Source organism: Somniosus microcephalus, chromosome 7, assembly GCF_052327205.1.
Source record: "Somniosus microcephalus isolate GS21.2 chromosome 7, FLI_Smic_1.0, whole genome shotgun sequence".
Classification (NCBI taxonomy): Eukaryota; Metazoa; Chordata; class Chondrichthyes; order Squaliformes; family Somniosidae; genus Somniosus; species Somniosus microcephalus.
The window spans coordinates 37730852-37752501 of record NC_140993.1 but is presented as its reverse complement, the minus strand read 5'-3'; the positions used below and the strand labels follow the sequence as shown (position 1 = coordinate 37752501).

Genomic DNA, 21650 nt, shown 5'->3' with positions numbered 1-21650 from the left:
TAGCACCAGGCGCTAAACTTTGCACACGGCCAATAATGGCGCCCCAAACGGGGCGATACTGAATTTTTCCCCCATTATGTTTTCTTTAAATCCAAAACTGTATGGTAACAATTTCAATTTTTGTCAAATAACTTTTTGCTTATTTCGCTAGAATCACACTGAAATTTTATTTGGAATCACATCTTGTGGCTTTTTTTTTGTAATTCAAATGTACTTTTATGTGATCCTTCTGCAGTTCCTGAGAGTCAGTGGGTTGTCTGCAGTTCACTACATTTTACCAAAGTGGTGCAGACTTTAAGTGAAAGGAAAAATCTGACGTCAACTGCCTCTAAATCATGCCCTGAGTTCCTCTGAGCCTGCCAAAGGCAAGTCCAAAAAACGATACACTGTGTGTCACATCACTAAAGCATCTGAAATACAGAAGGAACCAGCTGCTCTCACTGAAATCGACCGTAAGTAGGCTCCGCTAATGTTCACTTTGTAAGAAAAGTTCTAAAAAGATCATCAAGAAATGTGATTTTTACACTTCTCCTTTCTTTAAACTCCATTCTTTCATTACACTGTGTTCTTGTTCCTTAATGATTTAAATTAAACTTTTTTTACAGAAAACCTAGGTAGTATTTTGGTGCATGCTATGTCTGTTTTAAGGTATATCTGTTTATCTTGCCGGTGATTACATGGTTTAGCACTAGAATTTCAATGTTTAGACATGCTGATAGTGATATGTTGATTTCCGATTTCTTTGACTGTAACACTGGAGTGTTTTAGTAAAATTAATATATTAATGTAATGGATTCACAGTTAGGTTTGCTATATAATGGACATTTGCACCAATTCATTTTCTGTGTGTTCTCTTGCCTCGGTTAACTGACTTTCTCAGGGACCACAGATCATTAAAAATACTGTCTATTACTTCTTATGCCATTCATTGTTGTTACAAACATACTTTTTTTTAATGCTTTATTTAAGAGTAATATCCATATAGGGCAATTTTCCATCAGTGATAGCAGTGAGGTAAGTAACTTCCCGAGCATTTTGTAATTTTTCCTTTTACTCTATAGAAAATTGAATGAGGCATTGAGTGTAGTGGAATCTTTTGGGTAAGCGGTATGGAACAGAATGGATCATTAGTTATAACCACAACAACTCACATTCTTATAGTCCCCTCATGTAGAACAAATATCTCTAGAGTGTTTTTCAAAGGGGAGAGGGGAAGCCAAGCAGAGCACAGGAAGGATAAAGAGGAAATTGAAAAACACAATCCAAGAGATCAGTTTTTAATACGCTTTTGAAAGAAGGAGAATGGTAGCATGGCAAAGTGGTTTAGGGAGGCAGTTCCAAACAGCAGGGTGTAGCCACAAAGGGTGGAGCAGAGGGAGTAGAAAGCACTCAATAATCCAAGGTAGAATGCATGGTGTCGGTATGTATGGCGGTAGAAGATAACGTGGGATAAAACCGCGGGGGAATATGAAAACGAAGATGAGAACTTTGAAATCGGTGCACTGGGTGGGGTAAGGAGCTGGTAGAGCTTGGAGAGTAGAGGGGTAATCGTTGTGCAGAACTTTGTGTGAGGGTGAATTTGAGCACGGAGTTCTGAATGAAGTGGAGTTTGTGCAGGAGGAGAGGTTATTTGCGGGCAGGACTTGAGAAATCTATTCCGGAGATGACGAATGCATGAATTTGAAATTTAACGGCAGTGAGAAAGAAACAGGGTCAGAAATAAATGGTTTCCGGAGGTAGAAAAATAGAGCTTTAGTGGCTGACAAAAGTCAGCTCAAGATGAATCAAGGTTGCGGACCACCTGGTTCGGCAGGGGGGTGCAGCCGAGCAGCTTGGTGAAGCCACAGTCAAAGGCACACAGGGACTGAAAAAGATAGCGGCAGTTTTGGTGGGGTTGAGTTGAAGGAAATGTTGGTCATCCATGACTTAATATCGGGCAGATGGTCTCAAAGTACAGCAAGCACCTGGGATTCGATGATGGTGGTTGAAGAGATAGAATTTGTTGTAATCAGAATACATGTGCTAGCTGACAACGGTGGATAATGCTGATAATGGGTACCATGAGTAAGATGGGGATCAGGGATGGAGCATTGGGTCACATTGTGGATAACTGTGCTGGCGCAGGGGGAGAAACCATTCGTGGCGATGTATTGGCTGCATTGGGAAAATTAGGAATGGAACCAGGCAAGCAGAATGCCATGAAGATGGAGCGTGAAGAAATGGTCGTAGAGGAGAAAAGAGTAAGTCAAGAGTGTTAAAGATGATGAATTTGGGAGGATGAGGAAAGAAAATGAGACATGCTCATGGTCACACAGGATATTATTGGAGAGAAGGCAGTAGCGTGAGGGAGTAGAGGGGTTTATGCTAAGTCCATTTAAAAGGGGAGTAGGGTGATGACAGCAATTTTGAAAACAGTGAGTCTAGGAAGAGGTTGATAGCATGAGACCAATTTAGGAAAGGGGACAGGCTTCATGGAGGAAATGAGTTTGATAAGGTCTGAGGGGAAGACAAGAGAGGGGGCGCAGAGGCTGAGTTTAGAGTAGTGTACGGAGATGGAGAGGAGGCAGCAGGAGCTTAGCTAATATTCTCACTTTCGAGCTGAAGAAGCACATGAGCTCCTTACTTTGGTGTCAGAGGTAAAAAAAAATAGAGGTTTCAGGAGAGGAAGAGCAGAGGGGGCAATTGATGTTAGAGAAGAAGAATTTGAGGTTGTTCTTACCCTCTAGATGATCCTAGAGTTGTGGGAGATCCTAGAATAACAGTCGTAGAAAGGGAACAGTAGTGATATTTGTATATAACAGAAAGGATTGCGTCAATGTTGAACATTGCGAACAATTGGAACGTAAAGTTTAAAAAGTAATAATCAGGGACTTGCTCCTTCAGAATGTCACACACACTGCTTGGGCTGTATGCACAGGACTATAAAACTGATATTTCATTGCAATATATGATTTACTTTGAATCCCATTAATGCAAATATACTTGCCTCTTATGCTTAAAGTGCTTGTGTTTATTTTATGGTCTCTCAAGTGTGATGCACAAGCCACAACTGATGTGAGGATCATTTCTTCTCCATATTTTTACTTTTTAAAATGTGATCCTTGGAATAACGTGCATATTGCAAAATAGTCAGAAACAGTAACAGAATATAGGCACTATAAAGTCTGGATCATAAGCTGTCCAAAAGTCCTTAATAAGAAAGTTATTTTATTACTTTACTTGTCTGTCTCTCTTTCACACACAGACACGGCCCCACACACACACTCAATTGCTCTCCTCACTTTTACTATCTCTTTCTCTCCTCATCACTCTGTCTGTCTCATACACTCAATCACTCCTTTCTCTCTCACTCAATCGTATTTTTTCTCTCTTATACACAGACTCAGTTTCTCCTCCTCACTCAATTGCACTATCCCTCTCTCTCTCGCTCAATTGCACTATCCCTCTCTCTCTCGCTCAATTGCACTATCCCTCTCTCTCTCGCTCAATTGCACTCTCCATCTTTTACACGCACTCACTCTCTCTCCTTTTCTCATACTCTCCCTTTCTCCTTGTCTCTTTACACTCCTTTTCCCTTTCTCACTCAGTTGTGCTCTTTCTCACCTCCAAAGACTGAATTCAAAAAAATGAACAGCCTTGAAAAGACGCTATATAAACATTAGCGGACAAACAACTTGGGGCCCTGAAATTCCGCATGGCTCCTACCAGTCTCCCGCTGGAGTTATGACCAGAGAATGACGGGGCCTCCAGGGAATTGGAGTAAATAGCCGTTTTCAGCCATTCATGTTGTTTCTCTGGGGGTTCCACCTGTCTCCCGATAGGAGTTATGGCAGGAGATCAGTAAAACCCCCAAAGAACGTCAGGGTCTTAAACTTATAGACAGGTTAATGCCTCCATTAAAATAACAGGCAAAGGAAGCGCAGAGAATACGTTAGTCGTTAACACGCCAACGGCCCAGAAATTGCTGGAACGGCACATTTCGTGGCAAGCGAAGCGAATTGGACTTTTTAACCTCACCCTTCAGATCGCACTATACTTGCACTGCAAATTGCTGGAAATGCGAATTGATAATGGCGCGGTGATATCAATGTCACACCTGGGACCTCATGAAGGTCGTGGTCATTGACCTATCTCTTTAGCCAATGACACAGAGAGCGAACGACGGAGGGGGTAATAAGGTGAATTAGAGTCAATTTAGAGCCAGAAAGAGAAATACAGAGAGGGAAAGAAAGAGAGCGGGTTAAGAGAGAGAGAAAAAAGAGACAGAAAGGAAAAGTAAGAAAAAAATTAAGAAGAACGCAGACGAAGAGGGCATTGTAACCCAGTTGGGAATTGTTGTATTGGTCCTTGAGAAGCTATGAGTGAATGGCAGGGTGGGTGTGCCAAGTATACGAATATTCTTGAGTCCTGAAGTATTGAACCAGCATGATCACCATGATCAAGAACAGTGGAACTGCTTTCATTAGAACATAGGAATTGCTGGACAAAAAAAGACCAAAATCCATCTAGTTTGTCTTCTGCCATTCTGGTGGTTGCATAATACAACTAACAGGAGTGGGGATGTCAAGACTGGCATAAAAACGTTTTTAAAAACCTCTAGGAAAAAGTTACTAGCTGCGGGTGTGAGAGTCCACAGTTTAATTGTTCCCTCTCTGAGCCTCCAAGGTTGAGTGACATGTCAGGACCATAAATCACATCATTAACAGGGTCCTCACGACATGAGTTACCAGCTGTTATTGGCTGTGGCGAGATTAATTCACATCAACGACATAAATCCAGCAATTCATTGACGTGCAATTAATTTCAATGGGGAGGCCCACGGCGAGGTTGTGATTAATTTGGTATTGGCGAGGCTAACAATGGTGCAGCGTAAATCGTCTGTCAATTTGTGGAGAACCAAACTCACGGCGCATCTCTTCTTCGCCACAAATTGGTGCTTATTTTGCAAACTAATAATGGCGAGCGCCGTGAACCTGCCATTATTTCTCCAGCAATTTCTGGACAGCCTACTTTCAAGGCCTCTGTCTTCATAGTTACAGGAACGATGTGTTTAAGTAGGTCACAATCTTTATTGGCATTGCTTTTACATATGTTTTCAAACAGTAGCACAAGCCACATCAAAATGTGTCACTGTGCCTCAAAAATATTATCACTTCACTTGCATGTGACATGAGTATGATGAACAGGCCATGCAGCTGTTCGACTGCACTCTGCAGAGCTGGGCTAAAATGAGCTGATGAAGGGAGTTGAAAGCATGTTTACTTTTATTTTTAATGTTGTTTTGCAATTCATTTGTTACACACGAGCTCCATGTCCCTTTTGCCCAAGTTGTATCACCTGACAGATCATTTCCTGCTCGTGGTCAAAGTTATCTTAGGGATAATCTCACTATTCTCAAAGGCTGGAAAAAAGTGATTTTCAGCTGAAATAAAGCAGATGTATCTAGGGATGACGTGGCAGCAGGAAAGGGGAAGAAATGAGAAGGAAACAAATGCAGTAACTGTAAATTACGTTACAAAGGAATTCACGTGGCCAAATTCACTGCTCTTATATTTATAGCAATTTATATAATATGTTATATAACTGCAATTATATCGGGCCTTGGTGAGACCACACCTGGAGTATTGTGTACAGTTTTGGTCTCCTTACCTAAGGAAGGATATACTTGCCATAGAGGGAGTGCAACGAAGGTTCACCAGACTGGTTCCTGGGATGGAGGGATTGTCCTATGAGGGGAGATTGAGTAGACTAGGCCTATATTCTTTAGAGTTTAGAAGAATGAGAGGTGATCTCATTGAAACATACAAAATTCTTACAGGGCTTGACAGGCAGGATGTTTCCCCTGGCTGGGGAGTCTAGAACCAGGGGTCACAGTCTCAGAATAAGGGGTCGGCCATTTAGGACTGAGATGAGGAGAAATTTCTTCACTCAGGGGGTGGTGAATTTTTGGAATTCTCTACCCCAGAGGGCTGTGGAGGCTCAGTGGTTGAGTATATTCAAGACAGAGATCGATAGATTTTTGAATATTACGGGAATTAAGGGATATGGGGATAGTTCAGGAAAGTGGAGATGAGGTAGAAGATCAGCCATGATCTTATTGAATGGCAGAGCAGGCTCAAAGGGCTGAATGGCCTACTCCTGCTCCTATTTCTTATGTTCTTATGGTGTAAGCGTTATAACCTGACTCTCCGACAACAGCATAACTGCCTCTCAGAATCTTAGTTTTGGGGCCAGAAATTTCTGAAAGTTCCTTGCCAGCACAAGGGCAGTAGAGCAGAAATCCCGCCAACTTATCATCAGGCCGGAGACCTTGTCCCATATCCCAGGGATGGTGTCATCTGCATTGCTAGGGCCGGCGCGTTACAGCTGCAAGGGCGGGTCAGTGGTGCCGTGCCCAAACTGCTGACAGAATGCCAAAGTGGTGGCATGCCATGCCGGAGGCAGAAGTGAGACCCCCCCGAAGAAAATCATCCTCTTGTGTTCCCCTGCTCCCAATGGAGCAAGCAGGCCTCTTGGGGAAGTATATCAATGCACTCCGGAATCGATTTCCTTTCCCTTTTAATAGGCCTCACCGGGACTCATGTCAGTTCTCAGCTAGGATGAGCTTGGTTGAGTAGCTGATAGAGAGATGGAATTCCCAAGGTAACCCAAGAACTCACCCAGATGCACCCCCTTGACATAGGAGGGCAGGCAGAAAATCCGCCCATAACTCCCCCACCAAGGAATGGCAGCGCAGAAAGCACAGTCTTGGTGAAGCTGACTTCCACCCTATTTTCCAGCCACCCCAATCCAGAAAGGCTACGGACCAAGTGCTGGAAAATGGGATTAGAATAGACAGGGCTTGATGGCTGGCGCGGACACGATGGGCCGAAGGGCCTCTTTCTGTGCTGTATAACTCTATGGCCTAGAAATTGGGTTGGGGCGCCAAAGTGGCGCCAAAGTCGCCTGAGCGCAGGATTTAGCGCAGCATTCGAGGCTTTAGTGATCGTCAGATATTCAGTTCCATTGCCCCTAGAGGGAGACGGGGCGAGGCTCGAGGCGCTCTGAGTCCCTCTTAGGGCGCTGAAACTGAATATCGCAGCGCAACGTGCCGCAGCGCCACACGCTGCGGCACGGCACGCTGCGGTACTGCAGGCCTTCCTCCCATTGTTAAGGGGGAGGGGCCTGCAACAGCGCGATCCCCGCTCGCGAGTGCCGGCAAACGAGCCCGGCACCAAGGAGAAGTGCCGGGCTCTCGGGAAACAGCCGGCAATGCCGCGGGGGGGGGTCAGGAGGCTGGGGACGGAGGTGCTGGCAGGCGGCCGCCGAAAAAGGCAGCCGCCCCGCACCTCCACCTTAACTTGCGCCACTGCCGGCACAGCAAGGCCCCGTGAACCGGGCACGGGTAGCGAGCGGCGCAACTGCGGCGTTCGCTACCAAATATCGCGAACGGGGCGCGAATGGGGCGCTGCGCACACCGATGACGTCATCGGTGGCAGCGCAGCGCAAATAGCTAACGCCACCATTAGCGCCCCTGCTGAATATCGCGGGAGGCGCAGCCAGTGGCGCTACAGGCACTGACTGCCTCTTTAGGCGCTAACAGGTTGCGCTACTCACCCAATTTTCCCCCCAATGACTCTATGAGATCTGCCGGGATTTCAACTTGGCCCCAATTGAAAATTTGGTACCTTAGAATGTTATAGCGCAAAAGGAGACCACTTGGCCCACTACACTGTGCCGGCTCTCCTCAAGAGCTATCCATTTGGTTCCATTGCCCTGTTCCTACCTAATACCTTTCAAGTTTTTATTTTTCAAATCTTGATCCACTTCCCGTCTAAAAGCTATGATGGATTCTACTTCCATCACTGTTTCTGGTGGGGCATTCCATGTTGTAGCAACCTTCTGTCTAAAAAGAATTCCCCTAACCTCTCCCTTCCATCTTTCAATGATAATCTTAGACTTATGCCCTCTAGGCTTTTTTGTTTAACTCGTTCTACAATGTTTCCTGTACACATAACACAAAACAACAAAAAACACTCTACACTATCCCAAATAGTGGATGGAATATTTGCTTTTTGTTTAACTTCCTCTCGGGTCAGCTTCCGGCTGGGAAAATTGACCTGCTATACTGTATATTAATTCACAGCTCAGGCCAAGGGCTGTCTTCTCACAGCCTTTGCTAGACCAGAACTGACCCTGAGCATGGGTTTTCTGTCTCTTTTTCTTTCATTCTTACACCAAGAAATGGAGTCTCAACAAACTACCCTGGCAATTATCCCTGCTGATCTCAAAAGTATCACCATCTCAACCACAATAGGTGTGAACAATCACCGAAATGTCCAAACTAACTGCCATTTTCTGAAGCGCACTGGCCCAGACGCCCTGTCTGTATCATATTCAACATCTCCTAGCATTGCTGTTCAGTGAATTTAACCTCTTGAGAGCTATGTTTTGAATAGTAGCATTTTTAGCATATATTACATCAGAATCCCCTCATGGTGGCATAGTCCAAATTCTCAAAACGTGACAGAACCAAAATTGATTTGAGCATACAACCGAATTGATACAGTGTTAGTCATGGTCCAATGTCTCGTGGTAATATAGCTGATATTACCACAAGCTAATAATAAAAAGAAAGAAAGACTTGCATTTATATAGCGCCTTTCACGACCACCAGACGTCCCAAAGCGCTTTACAGCAGAAGTACTTTTTGAAGTGTAGTCACTGTTGTAATGTGGGAAACGCAGCAGTCAATTTGCACACAGCAAGCTCCCACACACAGCAATGTGATAACGACCAGATAATCTGTTTTAGTAATGTTGGCCATGGGATCTTTCACATCCACCGGAGAGAGCAGACGGGGCCTCGGTTTAATGTCTCCTCCAAAAGACAGTGCCGCAAACCCTCAGTACTGCACTGGAGTGTCAGCTTAGATTTTTGCACGCAAGTCCCTGGAGTGGGACTTGAACCCACTAACCCTCAGAGGCAAGAGGTGTTACCCACTGAGCCATGGCTGACATATGATTTACCCTAAACATTTTATAAGTTGACTGTTAGGGAACTTAGACTAATATAATAATATGTGGGGGTTAATTCAGACCAATAGCAAGACATAGGCAATAATTGAATCAAGAGAGTCCATAAAATGCTTACTTAGTGAGGGAACAACTGCAAGAGCAACTTACATTTATATCGTACCTTTAATATACAGGAACATCCAAAGACGCTTCACAAAGGCATAAGGGAAACATGGATACCGGGCCAAAGAAGGAGATATTAAGAGAGTGGACAAAAACTTGCTCCAAGGTGGGTTTTAAGGAGAGGGAGGTGGAAGGCTTTAGGGATGGAATTGCAGAGTGTGGGCCAGTTATTTTTATTAACTTTTTTCTGCTTTCTCACCGCATCTCCCTGTATACTCCCTGTTTCACTGTATAACAAACTTTTCCTAGCCAAGAGGGCAGACCAGAGAACTGTTCCAATGCCTTGGTCAATGTTGCTCTATAACGAGCTGCCAAGAGCTGCTTGAGAATGACTCCTGACCATGTGAGGGAAAACATGAAGACTCCATTCCACAGTTCCCAAAAAAAGACTTAGGCAATGATCAAATGGAGAATAATGAAGGGTGTGAGAACAATCAAACATTACTTTGTACAGCTGCCAACTATTATTTTATAAGATGATTATACATACCATGTGGATTTTATTACTGATGCTGGTTTGAGTTGGTCACTGATTATGGCATTTCTGGCAGTATTGCTTTTCAGCTGTTTTACATAGAAATTACTTACCATGCAAAAAAGTCATCCTAATCACCTTGTCACCATCTCCCTCTATCCCCTTTTCCTTCATCTAACTATCCAATCCAATCTTAAATGTTAACATAGTTACTGCCTCAATCACTACCCCTGGTGTGGCCCACCCTCTCGGCTGTGTATCGATAGGGAATCCGCACCCCAAGCACCAGCCCATACCTCCCAGCCTTCTCCATTCAGAGTACAATTACTGCTGTTATTTTTTTACCAAAATGCATCACCTCACACTTACTAACACTGAATTCCATCTGCCATTTTTTAGCCCATTCCCCTATCTTAGCAATATTCCTTTGGTCTTCTAAAGAATTAACTATACCTCCTATTTTGGTATTGTCTACAAATTTCCGCATCAGTCCCTCTAAGTCTATATCAAAATTGTTGATCTACAGAGAGAACAGAAGTGGTCCTAGAACTGAATCCTGTGGGATATCACTACCCACTCTGAAAAACTTCCTTTAACTCCTACTCTGTGTTTTAGTCTCAGGTTTCAGCCTTACATAGGATATACGGCACAGAAACAGGCCAATCGGCCCAACTAGTCCACGCCGGCGCTATGCTCCACTCGAATCTCCTCCCATCCTTCTGCATCTAACTCTATCAGCATACTCCCTTCTCCCCCATATGCTTATCTAGCCTCCCCTTAAATGCATCGATACTCTTCACCTCAACTGCTCGCTGTGGTAGCGAGTTCCACATTCTCGCCACTTTCTGGTTGAAGACGTTTCTCTTGAATTTCCTATTTAATTTCTTGGTGACTATCTTATATTGATGGCCTCTAGTTTTGTTCTTCCCCACAAGTATAAACACGTTCTCTGTGTCTACTCTATCAAAACCTTACATAATTTTCAAGACCTCCGTCAGGTCACTCCTCGGCCTTGGCTCAGTGGTAGCACTCTCACATGTGAATCAGAAGAAGCTCCACTCCAGTGGGTTGTGCACATAATCTAGGCTGACACTGTAGGGAGTACTGCACTGGAATCTGAGTTACTTGTAAAATGCTTTATTGTTCTTTTTATGTTTTTGACATTTTTCCATCACATGGACCATAATGATTGGTGCTCTGCCTCCTCTTGTAACGCGTTTTCTGGTCTATGCAATATGTCCCTTAATCTAGCACTTGGGAGGCAACAAAGCATCCGGGACTATCGGTCTGGACTACAAAAGGTTGTGTCCTTATCACTAATTTATTTCTAGCTGTATTACTAACCCCTCTCTCCCACCGACCCAACTTAAACCTGCTTTTAATTGTTGACGCCCTTGATATTTATTTGACAACCCTGTTAAATTTAATCGCATGACATTGGAGCTCCAATTATATCTGACAGCATAATTTGTTGTGGGCTCTCCTGTTCTAGCTTTTCCTTCCTGCCTTTCCCACCCCTCGGAAAGTCATCTGTCTTTCCACTTCCACTGCCTGTACCCTAACTCGCACCGGTGTGAATACCCTTTCAAACTCTCACTCGCACTCAGACATCCCAACGTGATTTACAGCCAATGAAGTACTTTTGAAATGTAGTCATTGTTGTAATGTAGGAAACTTGGCAGCCAATTTGCCCTCAGCAAGGTCCCATAAACAGCAATGAAATAAGTGACCAGATCATCTGATTTTGGCGTTGGTTGAGGGCTAACTGTTGGCCAGGACCTCAGGAGAACATCTCTGCCCTACTTCGCATAGTGCCATGGCATCTTTTACATCCACCAGAGAGGGCAGACGAGGCCTTGGTTTAACAGGTGGCACATTCCCCAGTACTGCACCGAAGTGCCAGCCTAGATTATGTGGTAAAGTTTCTGGAGTGGGGCTTGAACGCATGACCTTCTGTCTCAGAGGCTACCATTGAGCCAAGGCAAACATGTTACTGTCTTCCTGTGCTGGCATTTTTAGGTTTAGTTAGTTTATTATACTTTAAAGTTTATTTTATTACATATAATACCAGACAGTCTATTTAGCACCTTCTTTCCGCTCTGCACTGAATTCCCCCTTTCACCAAATGCCTTTATAGAAGTCCTTACTCTCATTCTATCCCCTCTTCACTCCACTGCCAGCTCACTTCATGATGTGCTCTTGGCTCAAGCTCAGCCATTCAGGTTCATGTATTATTTAGGGTAGCATGGTTCAGATTGAGAGTATACAGCATCACATAACTGTTAATATGCACATATAATACCAGGCTTTTAGCAGAATACAGGAAAATATTGGTACTAGTATAAATTATAAGCATATACAATACAGGGAATAGCCTTGTATTACATGGTGGGGAAATAAACAATAATAATACTGATATTGATCACATTGTTAATCATTTAAAATTGCTTTTGTAATAGTGGCCAGTAAATTGTATGTATTAATATCCCAATGACCTCTAGTCAATACCAGAAGAATTCTAGTGATTCAAGTGAATGATGATTTTGTTAAAAATTCTCTTATCTGATACAAAATCAATGAGTGAATTAACTCTCACGGTTAAATCGGCATGGGCTCACTGCTAGCGCTCTTGCCTCTGAGGTAGTAGGTTATGGGTTCAAGCCCCACTCCAGAGACTTGAGCACAAAACTTAATCTAGCACTTCTGAGGGAGTGCTGCTCTGCCTGTCATAGATGCTGTCTTTCAGACGAGATGTTAAACCAAGGCCCCGTCTACCCTCTCCAGGGCACTATTCAAAGAAGAGGAGGGGGCGTTCTTGTGTCCTAGTCAACATTTACCTCTCAATCAACTGGTCATTTATTGCATTGCTGATTGTGAGACCTCGCTGTGTTTGTCTACAAACAGTGACTACACTTCAAAAGTACTTCATTGGCTGTGAAACGCTTTGGGATGTCCTGAAGGCATGTTCGCCTTTTTGTTATCATGACCTATCGAGAGGCTGTTTATCGTAACCTCCATCATATTGTTATAAGACAGTTGATTCATGTCCCAGTCAAATTAAAAATTACTTAATGGTTTCATCCTTTTGAGAATTTCAAATTAAGTTACAATAAAAGTCTGGAGTCTATAATGTTTCAGCCTATTCATAGATAAAGTAACCATGCCCGGTTCTTAGTGCTCTTCACGCATGGGGATATTAGCAGAGCACAAGACATTCAACTTCATTACTCCCATGTCTGAAACAGTGACTTTTTCCTCTTCATTTTCTTCCTTTGTCTCCTGAAGCTGCTGATTCATGTTTTCCAGGTACTGACTGCCCATCAGTACATCGCCCAATGGCCATTTGTTCCGTATGTATCGAGATGGCAAGTGTCAGCTGGTTATTTACCATGAGGGTAGCACAGCAAAGCTCCGTCATATTCTTATCCAACGACCACAATCATGTACCATTCAGCAGAGGTCACTGGACAACTCAAAGTGACGCAGATTTCTCATGGAATGTGTATCTACATTGTACAAATAACTAACCCTAGCCCTCACTGATGCTATCGCTTAGCCAGCAGAGCCTAAGGGAAGATTATGCATCACTGACTCCCTTTCTCTTTTGCTGTGGCTTGTCCTGTGGAGTTATTAACTCTATAGGATGCTGTTAGTTCTGTCACCTGTTCCAACTTCCTGACCAATGTGTAATTCCAAGCATCTTCATCCCTACACTGTAAATGTTAATGTAACTCAATATATAATCTGCAATATAGGATATTGGACAAAATATAAGAAAAGGTGGTAAACTGATCAGAGAGGGCCAGCATGGATTTGTAATGGGTAGGTCATGCTTGACGAACCTGATTGACTCTTTTGAAGAGGTGACTAAAGTAGTGGACAGGGGACTGTCTATGGATGTTATTTATATGGACTTCCAGAAGGCATTCGATAAAGTTCCTCATAAGAGACAGTTAGCTAAAGTTGAACTCATGGAATTGAGGGCAAATTATTGACCTGGTTAGGAGATTGGCAGAGCGGCAGGAGACACAGTGTAGGGGCAATGGGCAGGTACTCAAACTGATGTGGCTAGTGGTGTCCCACAGGGATCTATGTTGGGGCCTCAACTATTCACTGTATTTATTAATGACTTAGATGACAGGATAGAGAGCCACGCATCCAAATTTGCCGATGACACAAAGATAGGCAGCATTATAAGCAGCGTAGATAGAAGTAAAAAATTACAAAGAGATATTAATAGATTACGCAAATGGGCAAAAATGTGGCAAATGAATTTCAATGTAGGCAAGTGTGAGGTCATCCATTTTGGGCCAAAAAAGGATAGATCAGAGTACTTTCTAAATGGTGAAAAGCTGGAAGCAATGGAGGTCCAAAGAGACTTGGGGGTCCATGAGTATAGATCATTAAAATGTCATGGACAGGTACAAAAAGCAATCCACAAGGCTAATGGAATCCTTTATAACTAGAGGACTAGAATACAAGGGGTTAGAAGTCATGCTACGCCTGTACAAAGCCCTGTTTAAACCACACCTGGAGTACTGTGTTCAGTTCTCGGCACCACACCTTAGGAAGGATATATTGGCTTTGGAGGGAGTGCAGCGTAGGTTTACCAGAATGATATCTAGACTCCAAGGGTTAAATCACAAGGAGTGATTCCCTGGAATTTAGAAGATTAAGGGGTGATTTGTTAAGGGGAACTGATAGGGTAGATAGAGAGAAACTATTTCCGCTGGTTGGGGATTCTAGGACTAGGAGGCATAGCCTAAAAATTAGAGCCAGGCCTTTCAGGAGTGAAGATAGGAAACACTTCTACTCGCAAACGGTGGTAGAAGTTTGGAACTCTCTTCCGCAAACAGTAGTTGATGCTAGATCAATTGTTAATTTTAAATCTGAGATTGATAGATTTCTGTTAACTGCAGGTATTAAGGGATATGCGGCAAAGGCAGGTATATTGAGTTAGGTCACAGATCAGCCATGATCTCACTGAATGGCAGAACAGGCTCGAGGAAGCAATGGTGAGGCATTAGCCACTGATAGGAAGGAAAATTCAAAGGGTGAGTCCCCAACTCTTTAAAGTGCTTCCTAGCAACTAATTATAAACTGCAAAAGGCAGTGGTATGGGATCAGCGTCCTGTAGACCAGATGGAAGAGTGTGTGGTACTGTGGGAATCTAAATGGGGTGGGGAAGGAAAGAAAACAACTAAACTGGGAAACTACAGGAAAGCAAAATTTTCCAGCATTCAATAAGCATGTACAGGGTTAACCTGAGCAGTGTTTGTTAACAATTATTTTATTATTTTAGAAATTCACTGCCTAAAGGTTAATGACCTGCTAAAGTTAAGCCTGACAAATGGTTTGGGAAATATTCCTAACTTTTACACTTGGCAGAACATCTCTTAACAATTTCTAAAAAATGTTTTAAAACTTTTTTAAAGTTTTGCACAGTTTAAAATGATTAATAAAACTTGTTTTTTAAAAGACAAAGATATCTTAACCCTCTGGGAGCTAAATAAAAATGGAATAGCGTTACCCATCCTTTATTATTAACTGTAACATCCAGACCTCGGGATATCTTTCTTTGTAATCCATTATATATTGCATATTTATCCCTTCAGCTTCAACATCTCCCCTGCACCTCCTGATCAGAACTTTTTGCTTGATAGCCATCATTCAGCTAAAAGGGAGCTGGAAAAGTCAGATTATAAAACGGCAATGGTAAACAGGATGAGATTAGTTAGATCCAATTGAAGAGGTATCAGCAACACAAGTGTTTTTTTATTCACTCGCGAGATGTGGGCAAAGCCAGCATTTATTGCCCATCCCTAATTGCCCTTGAGAAGGTGGCGGTGAGCCGCCATCTTGAACCGCTGCAGTCCGTGTGGTAAAGGTACTCCCACAGTGCTGTTAGGGAGGGAGTTCCGGGATTTTGACCCAGCGACGATGAAGGAACGGCCGATATATTTCCAAGTCACCGCATACACCAGGCAAGATATCCTGTTTCTGTGCTGTGAATTCTATGTAAAACATAAAACTGATCATCATTTAGCCAATTGAACATAGACACAAATATAGATTCCTGATACAAGAAGAAGTGAAAGATCTGTCTTTGGTGTCACGACGGGAGGAGTAACGAGAACATATGAAAGCAATCCTTGTCGGCCTTCACTGCCTTCCAAAGTCTTTGTTCTCATTTACAAAATTCTCCACAGATTCACCTTATTCAATCTATTCAATCTATGCAACCTCTCCTAGCCCTATACCCCAGCTCATACTCATTCCACTGTCCTCCTCTGCACCATTAGTGGCAAAGCATTTAGCCATCATGGCCCTGGACTCTGAATTCACCTTGCTACCTCTCCCCGCCTTTAAAAGACTTCTCTAAACAATGCAACTTGCACCTCTTAAAGGGGAGTTGCACTGTGGCTGCAGGCAACTTGCAGAAATGACAGGCCGAGGAGAGACTGGAAGGTTGCCTCCGGGTTTCGGATGCTGCATTGGAGGTGATGGTAGAGGAGGTGGGCAGGAGGAGGGATCATCCTCTTTCCACCGGGTGTTCGGAAGGTCTCAAGTCAAGCTGCTCAGCTGCAGTGACAGAGTGGGTCAGTGCCATGAGCATCACCCCATGGGCCTGGCTGCAATGGTGCAAGAATTTTAATGACCTGACCAGGGTTGCCAAGGTAAGATCCCTAACTCAGATCTCACATTACTCTCTGCTTAACCCAGCACTACCTGAAACCCCAGCACTCACAACCCTTCCCTCCCCCAATTACCAGCACTCTCCTCCATTCACTGCATCACGCATTACTCCATCTGCTTCTGCTCCAAATGCCACACTCTGCACCTCCCACACTCCTCACTATTTCCCCCCTCACCCCCTCACACCTCTGCTACCCTTCACACACCAGCACTGCTATTCGACCTTGACATGAGCATCCTCGAAGCATCTCACTAGGCCACCACTAATACTTTCCCTTCTTTCTGGTAACAGGGAGCAGGTGAGGACATAAGAAATAGGAACAGGAGTAGGCCATTTGGCCCTTCGAGAGAGGTACACAAGGAATGAGTGCCTCCATTAACATCCTCTCCCCAGTCAAGGAAGAGATCATAGAAGCATAGAAACATAGAAGATAGGAGCAGGAGTAGGCCATTCGGCCCTTCGAGCCTGCTCCGCCATTCAATGAGATCATGGCTGATCATCCAAATTCAGTACCCTGTCCCTGCCTTCTCCCCATATCCCTTGATCCCTTTAGCCTTAAGAAATATATCTAACTCTTTCTTGAATATATTTAATGGACTGGCCTCCACTGCCCTCTGTGGCAGAGAATTACACAGGCTCACCACTCTCTGGGTGAAGAAATTCCTCCTCATTTCAGTCCTAAATGGCTTACCCCTTATCCTTAGATTATGACCCCTGGTTCTGGGCTCCCCGGCCATCAGAAACATCCTTCCTGCATCTAGTCTGTCCAGGCCTGACAGAATTTTATACAGGGATGGGTTGCGTCAGGGGCCTGGCAAGTGACGAAGCTGGAGGGTGTGTCCTGCAGGGATCTTGGCCACCTTGGTGCAAGTCCCCAGGAAAATCTGGGCCAATTAAATTTAGCTTGTGTTGTTGTCATCTTAAAGTCATGCACACAATTCAATCCAATTATGCCAAAAGGACTGGTTGGTGCATTGAGCTAGCACTCGTTCTTTTGCCTTTGGGCCCTGGGTTTGAATTCATCCCTGGCTAATTGGGTGAAAGCTTCCTCTCTGTTAGCCATGATTGCGGATAGCCTCCAACCATTTCCAAGTGACCGTGACCTACAGCTGTGTATCTTACTTCATCCCCTTCACATTGTTGATCTCTTTAACTTCCTCTCAACAATATCCAACTGCACTTGTCTTGAAAAAACACAGAATAGACACAAACAAACAAAAATAAGTTAGAAGTAATCTTAAAGTATCAACAAAGGTTCAACGAAAGTTCACTACAACAACACCAACTTGTATTTATATAGCGCCTTTAATGTAGTAAAACATCCCAAGGTGCTGCACAGGAGTATTTTAAGACAACAGATTTGACACTGATCCACATAAGGATAAATTAGGGCAGGTGACCAAAAGCTCAGTCAAAGAGGTAGGTTTTAAGGAGCGTCTTAAAGGAGGAAAGAGAGGTAGCGAGGCGGAGAGGTTTAGGGAGGGAATTCCAGCGCTTAGGACCTAGGCAACAGAAGGCACGGTCACCAATGGTTGAGCGATTATAATCAGGGGTGCTCAAGAGGGCAGAATTAGAGGAGCGCAGATATCTCGGGGGGTTGTGGGGCTGAAGGAGATTACAGAGTTAGGAAGGGGCGAGACCATGGAGGGATTTGAAAACAAGGATGAGAATTTTGAAATCGAGGCGCTGCTTAACCGAGAGCCAATGTAGGTCAGCGAGCACAGGGGTGATGGGCGAACTGAACTTGGTGCAAGTTATGATACGGGCAGCCGAGTAATCGGGCACTAGACTAATCCCTGGGATGGGAGTGGGGTTGTCCTATGAGGAGAGATTGAGTAGATTAGGCCTATACTCTTTGGAATTTAGAAGAATGAGAGGAGATCTCATTGAAACATATAAGATTCTGAGGGGAATTGACAGGATAGATGCTGAGAGATTGTTTCCCCTGGCTGGAGAGTCTAGAACTGGGAGACATAGGCTCAGGATAAGACTGAGATGAGGAGGAACTTCTTCACTCAGAGGGTTGTGAATCTATGGAATTCCCTGCCCCAAAGGGCTGTGGATGCTGAGTCATTGAGTATATTCAAGGCTGAGATAGATAGATTTTTGGACTCTCGGGGGAATCAAGGGATATGGGGATAGGGCAGGAAAGTGGAGTTGAGGTCGATGATCAGCCATGATCTTATTGAATGGCGGAGCAGGCTCGAGGGACCGTATGGCTGACTCCTGCAACGAATTCTTATGTTCTTATTTTTAAAAGAGGGTAATAATGGCACGGCTCATTCTGAATGAATCTCAAAGAGAGTCAAGAGTAAATTCGCTCTGGTTAAGAATTTTCCCCTCTTCTGTTCAGTGAAAATAAATTGCTGATATGTAGAGTGAGACATATAAAATAAAAATAGCCGGTATTAGTTGTTCCCTTATTTTTATTGCTGAGCGTGCCATAATATGAAGAAGCTGGAATGGAGAGCAACAGCTGTGTAGAGACACGAGTAGCTTGCAACATGTGAGATTTTAAAACATTGAAAGTTTCCTTCAGGTTTGAACAATTAACGCATTAATAGAATTTAAATGATCTATAGGCAGAGGGAGATATGGCAACATTTAAATAGTCAATATAGAGTATTTCTCTACAGGTGGTTTATCTTGGTGGTCCAGCAATATAGCATGGAATGGTCTTGCTCTGATCGTACCTGTGAGTTGATGAAGTGGTTCCTCACCGATAGAGAGAGGGTAAAATCTGTAGGTGGGTTGCCCTAGACAATCCTTGCACACCCCATAGCAGCCAGCTCAAGGACAGCATTAGCAAATCACTGGTAGCAGATCAACTGTCTGCTCAATTGGGAATTTCTATAAAATCATTTATTTTTCTATAAAATTCTAACAGGGCTAGACAGACTAGATGCAGGAAGGATGTTCCTGATGGCGGGAGAGCCCAGAACCAGGAGTCACAGACTAATGATAAGGGGTAAGCCAATTAGGACTGAGATGAGGAGGAATTTCTTCACCCAGAGAGTGGTGAACCTGTGGAATTCTCTACCACAGAAGGCAGTTGAGGCCAATTCATTAAATATATTCAAGAAGGAATTAGATATATTTCTTAAGGCTAAAGGGATCAAGGGATATGGGGAGAAAGCAGGAACAGGGTACTGAATTTGGATGATCAGCCATGATCTCATTAAATGGTGGAGCAGGCTCGGGGGACCGAATGGCCTACTCCTGCTCCTATCTTCTATAATTCTATGAATTGGGTACATTACAGGAGGAAACATGAAAACGATGGGAAATCATTTTTAAATTAAGCCAAAAACCTCCCTAGAAACTTTGCCCCAATTAATCACAGGGATTAACAAAGTCTAAGCAATTTAAAAACAAAAGATGTTTCCTCTTTACATTTATATTTTCATAGTTTCCTGCAATGTCAGCAGACTCAAGAGGCTGCCTTGAGTATATTAATACACAGGGGGAATCGCACCATGCATTTACATACACATTGAGAGATCAGCACATCACTGCCAACTAATCTGGAGCACCCATTCTACTGAGGTTGCAACAGCACTCTTACATTCCCACAGTCTGTGTACTATTATAGCCGTAAGAGATATGCCACTGTGTCTTATGTGAGAAATGGAGAAGAAAGCTAATTAAAGCGCAAAAAGTGGACAAGTGCTTCAGTCAACTTAAAGCCTGCTATACCAGCATAACTCTTGGTGGGTCATTCAATATGATTATAAGCAGATAATGGTCACTTTAGATGTGCTGATTTTCATTACACATTAGTGCCCATTTGCCCAGTCAATTGGATTACTCGCTTAGTTTAATCAACCCATTCATTTGTACTGGCTTTAGCATTAGGACTGCACTGACTGCTGTGTTTGAACAGTTATAGCGAGTTTCAACATACAATTATAAAGTATTACAAAGCATTTACAGCACAGAAACAGACAATTCAGCCCAACAGGTCCATGCCGGTGTGTATGCTCCACACGAGCCTCCTCTCACCCTTTTTCATCTAACCCCATCAACATATCCTCCTATTCCTTTCTCCCTCAGGTGTTTATCTAGCTTCCCCTTAAATACATCTATGCTCTTCGCCTCAACTACTCCCTGTGGCAGCGTGCTCCACATTCTAACCACTCTCTGGGTAAAGAAGTCTCTCCTGAATTCCTCACTGGAGCAGTTTCTCCTGAATTCCGTAGTGGAGACAATAAAAAGGCTAAGATGGGACAGCCAGACCAGGGAGGAATTGGCTGTTAGATTTTATTGGCATGATATTACTGTAGCTCAACCAGTAAATGCAACTATCTTATTTTAATTTTAAGACGAAAAATCATTTCTGTTAATAAATGTTGTTTTAATTTTACATAAAATTTACAGCACAGAAACGGGCCATTCGGCGCAACTGGTCTATGCCGGTGTTTATGCTCCACATGGTCCTCGTCCCATCCTTCTTCATCTAAAGCTGTCAGCATAACCTTCTGTTCCTTTCGCCCTCATGTACTCATCTAGCTTCCCTTAACTGCATCTGTGCTACTCGCCTGAACGCCTATGCATTTGTTTCAAAATGTTCCACTTGGGTCTATGTTGCTGTATTGTTCAATTTACTCACACGGTATTTTCAGGAACACACATGGATGCAAGAGAGTGAGTTTTGTGAAATCGTGGGCCTTGTATACAACCAGCACATATCAGGAAATCATGGGCAGCTGGTTACATGGGAACTCAAAAAATCTACACCGCTGTGTAGTTGTAAACAGAATGGGGTCACCTTAACTGTTAACGCCGGGCAAAAAAACAGGTGATAGCGAATCGGCAGCCCATTTTACACCTCGCCCAATTCTAGCCAAAGGACTCCTAGCCTGAATAAATGGCCTTCTTAACATTCGTATAGATTCTTGTCTTGGGGTGAGGGAGGGGTGACTCCCTTACTTACCACTAGTTTTAGTTTGGTAGTCTTACCTGCCACTCAGTCACATTGAAAATCAGGTCCCCAGACTAACTTAACAAAAAGTTTGCAAGTTCGCTTAGGACTCTGAGCAGATAGTCCAAGGGGAGGAGCCAGGCCGTATTCAAACAGAATGATACTGGGCTAAGTTTTCTGATGATTTGCCCCAGATACGAGGCAGTTTCTGAGCAAGTGGGAGCTCTTCCATCAGCTCCCCAGCTTCTGACAGTACTTTCTGTGCTGGAAGCAATGGCAGTCATTGAATACACCTGCCCATATTTCACATTGGGCAAGGCAGCACTTAAAAGTTTAAAGCCTCCACTCTGACTGCTTAGCAATTCACATAAATTCATG

General features: G+C 43.6%; 1 protein-coding gene across 1 annotated transcript in view; it reads left to right on the top strand.

Moving 5' to 3' along the window:
* The first annotated feature begins 317 nt into the window (after positions 1 to 317).
* Positions 318 to 21650, top strand: part of gpr20 (G protein-coupled receptor 20) — a 45057-nt gene continuing 23724 nt past the window's right edge. The window contains exon 1 of the mRNA XM_085992433.1: positions 318 to 452. The gene's annotated coding sequence lies outside the window, so the exon portion shown is untranslated. The remainder of the gene's footprint in view (positions 453 to 21650) is intronic.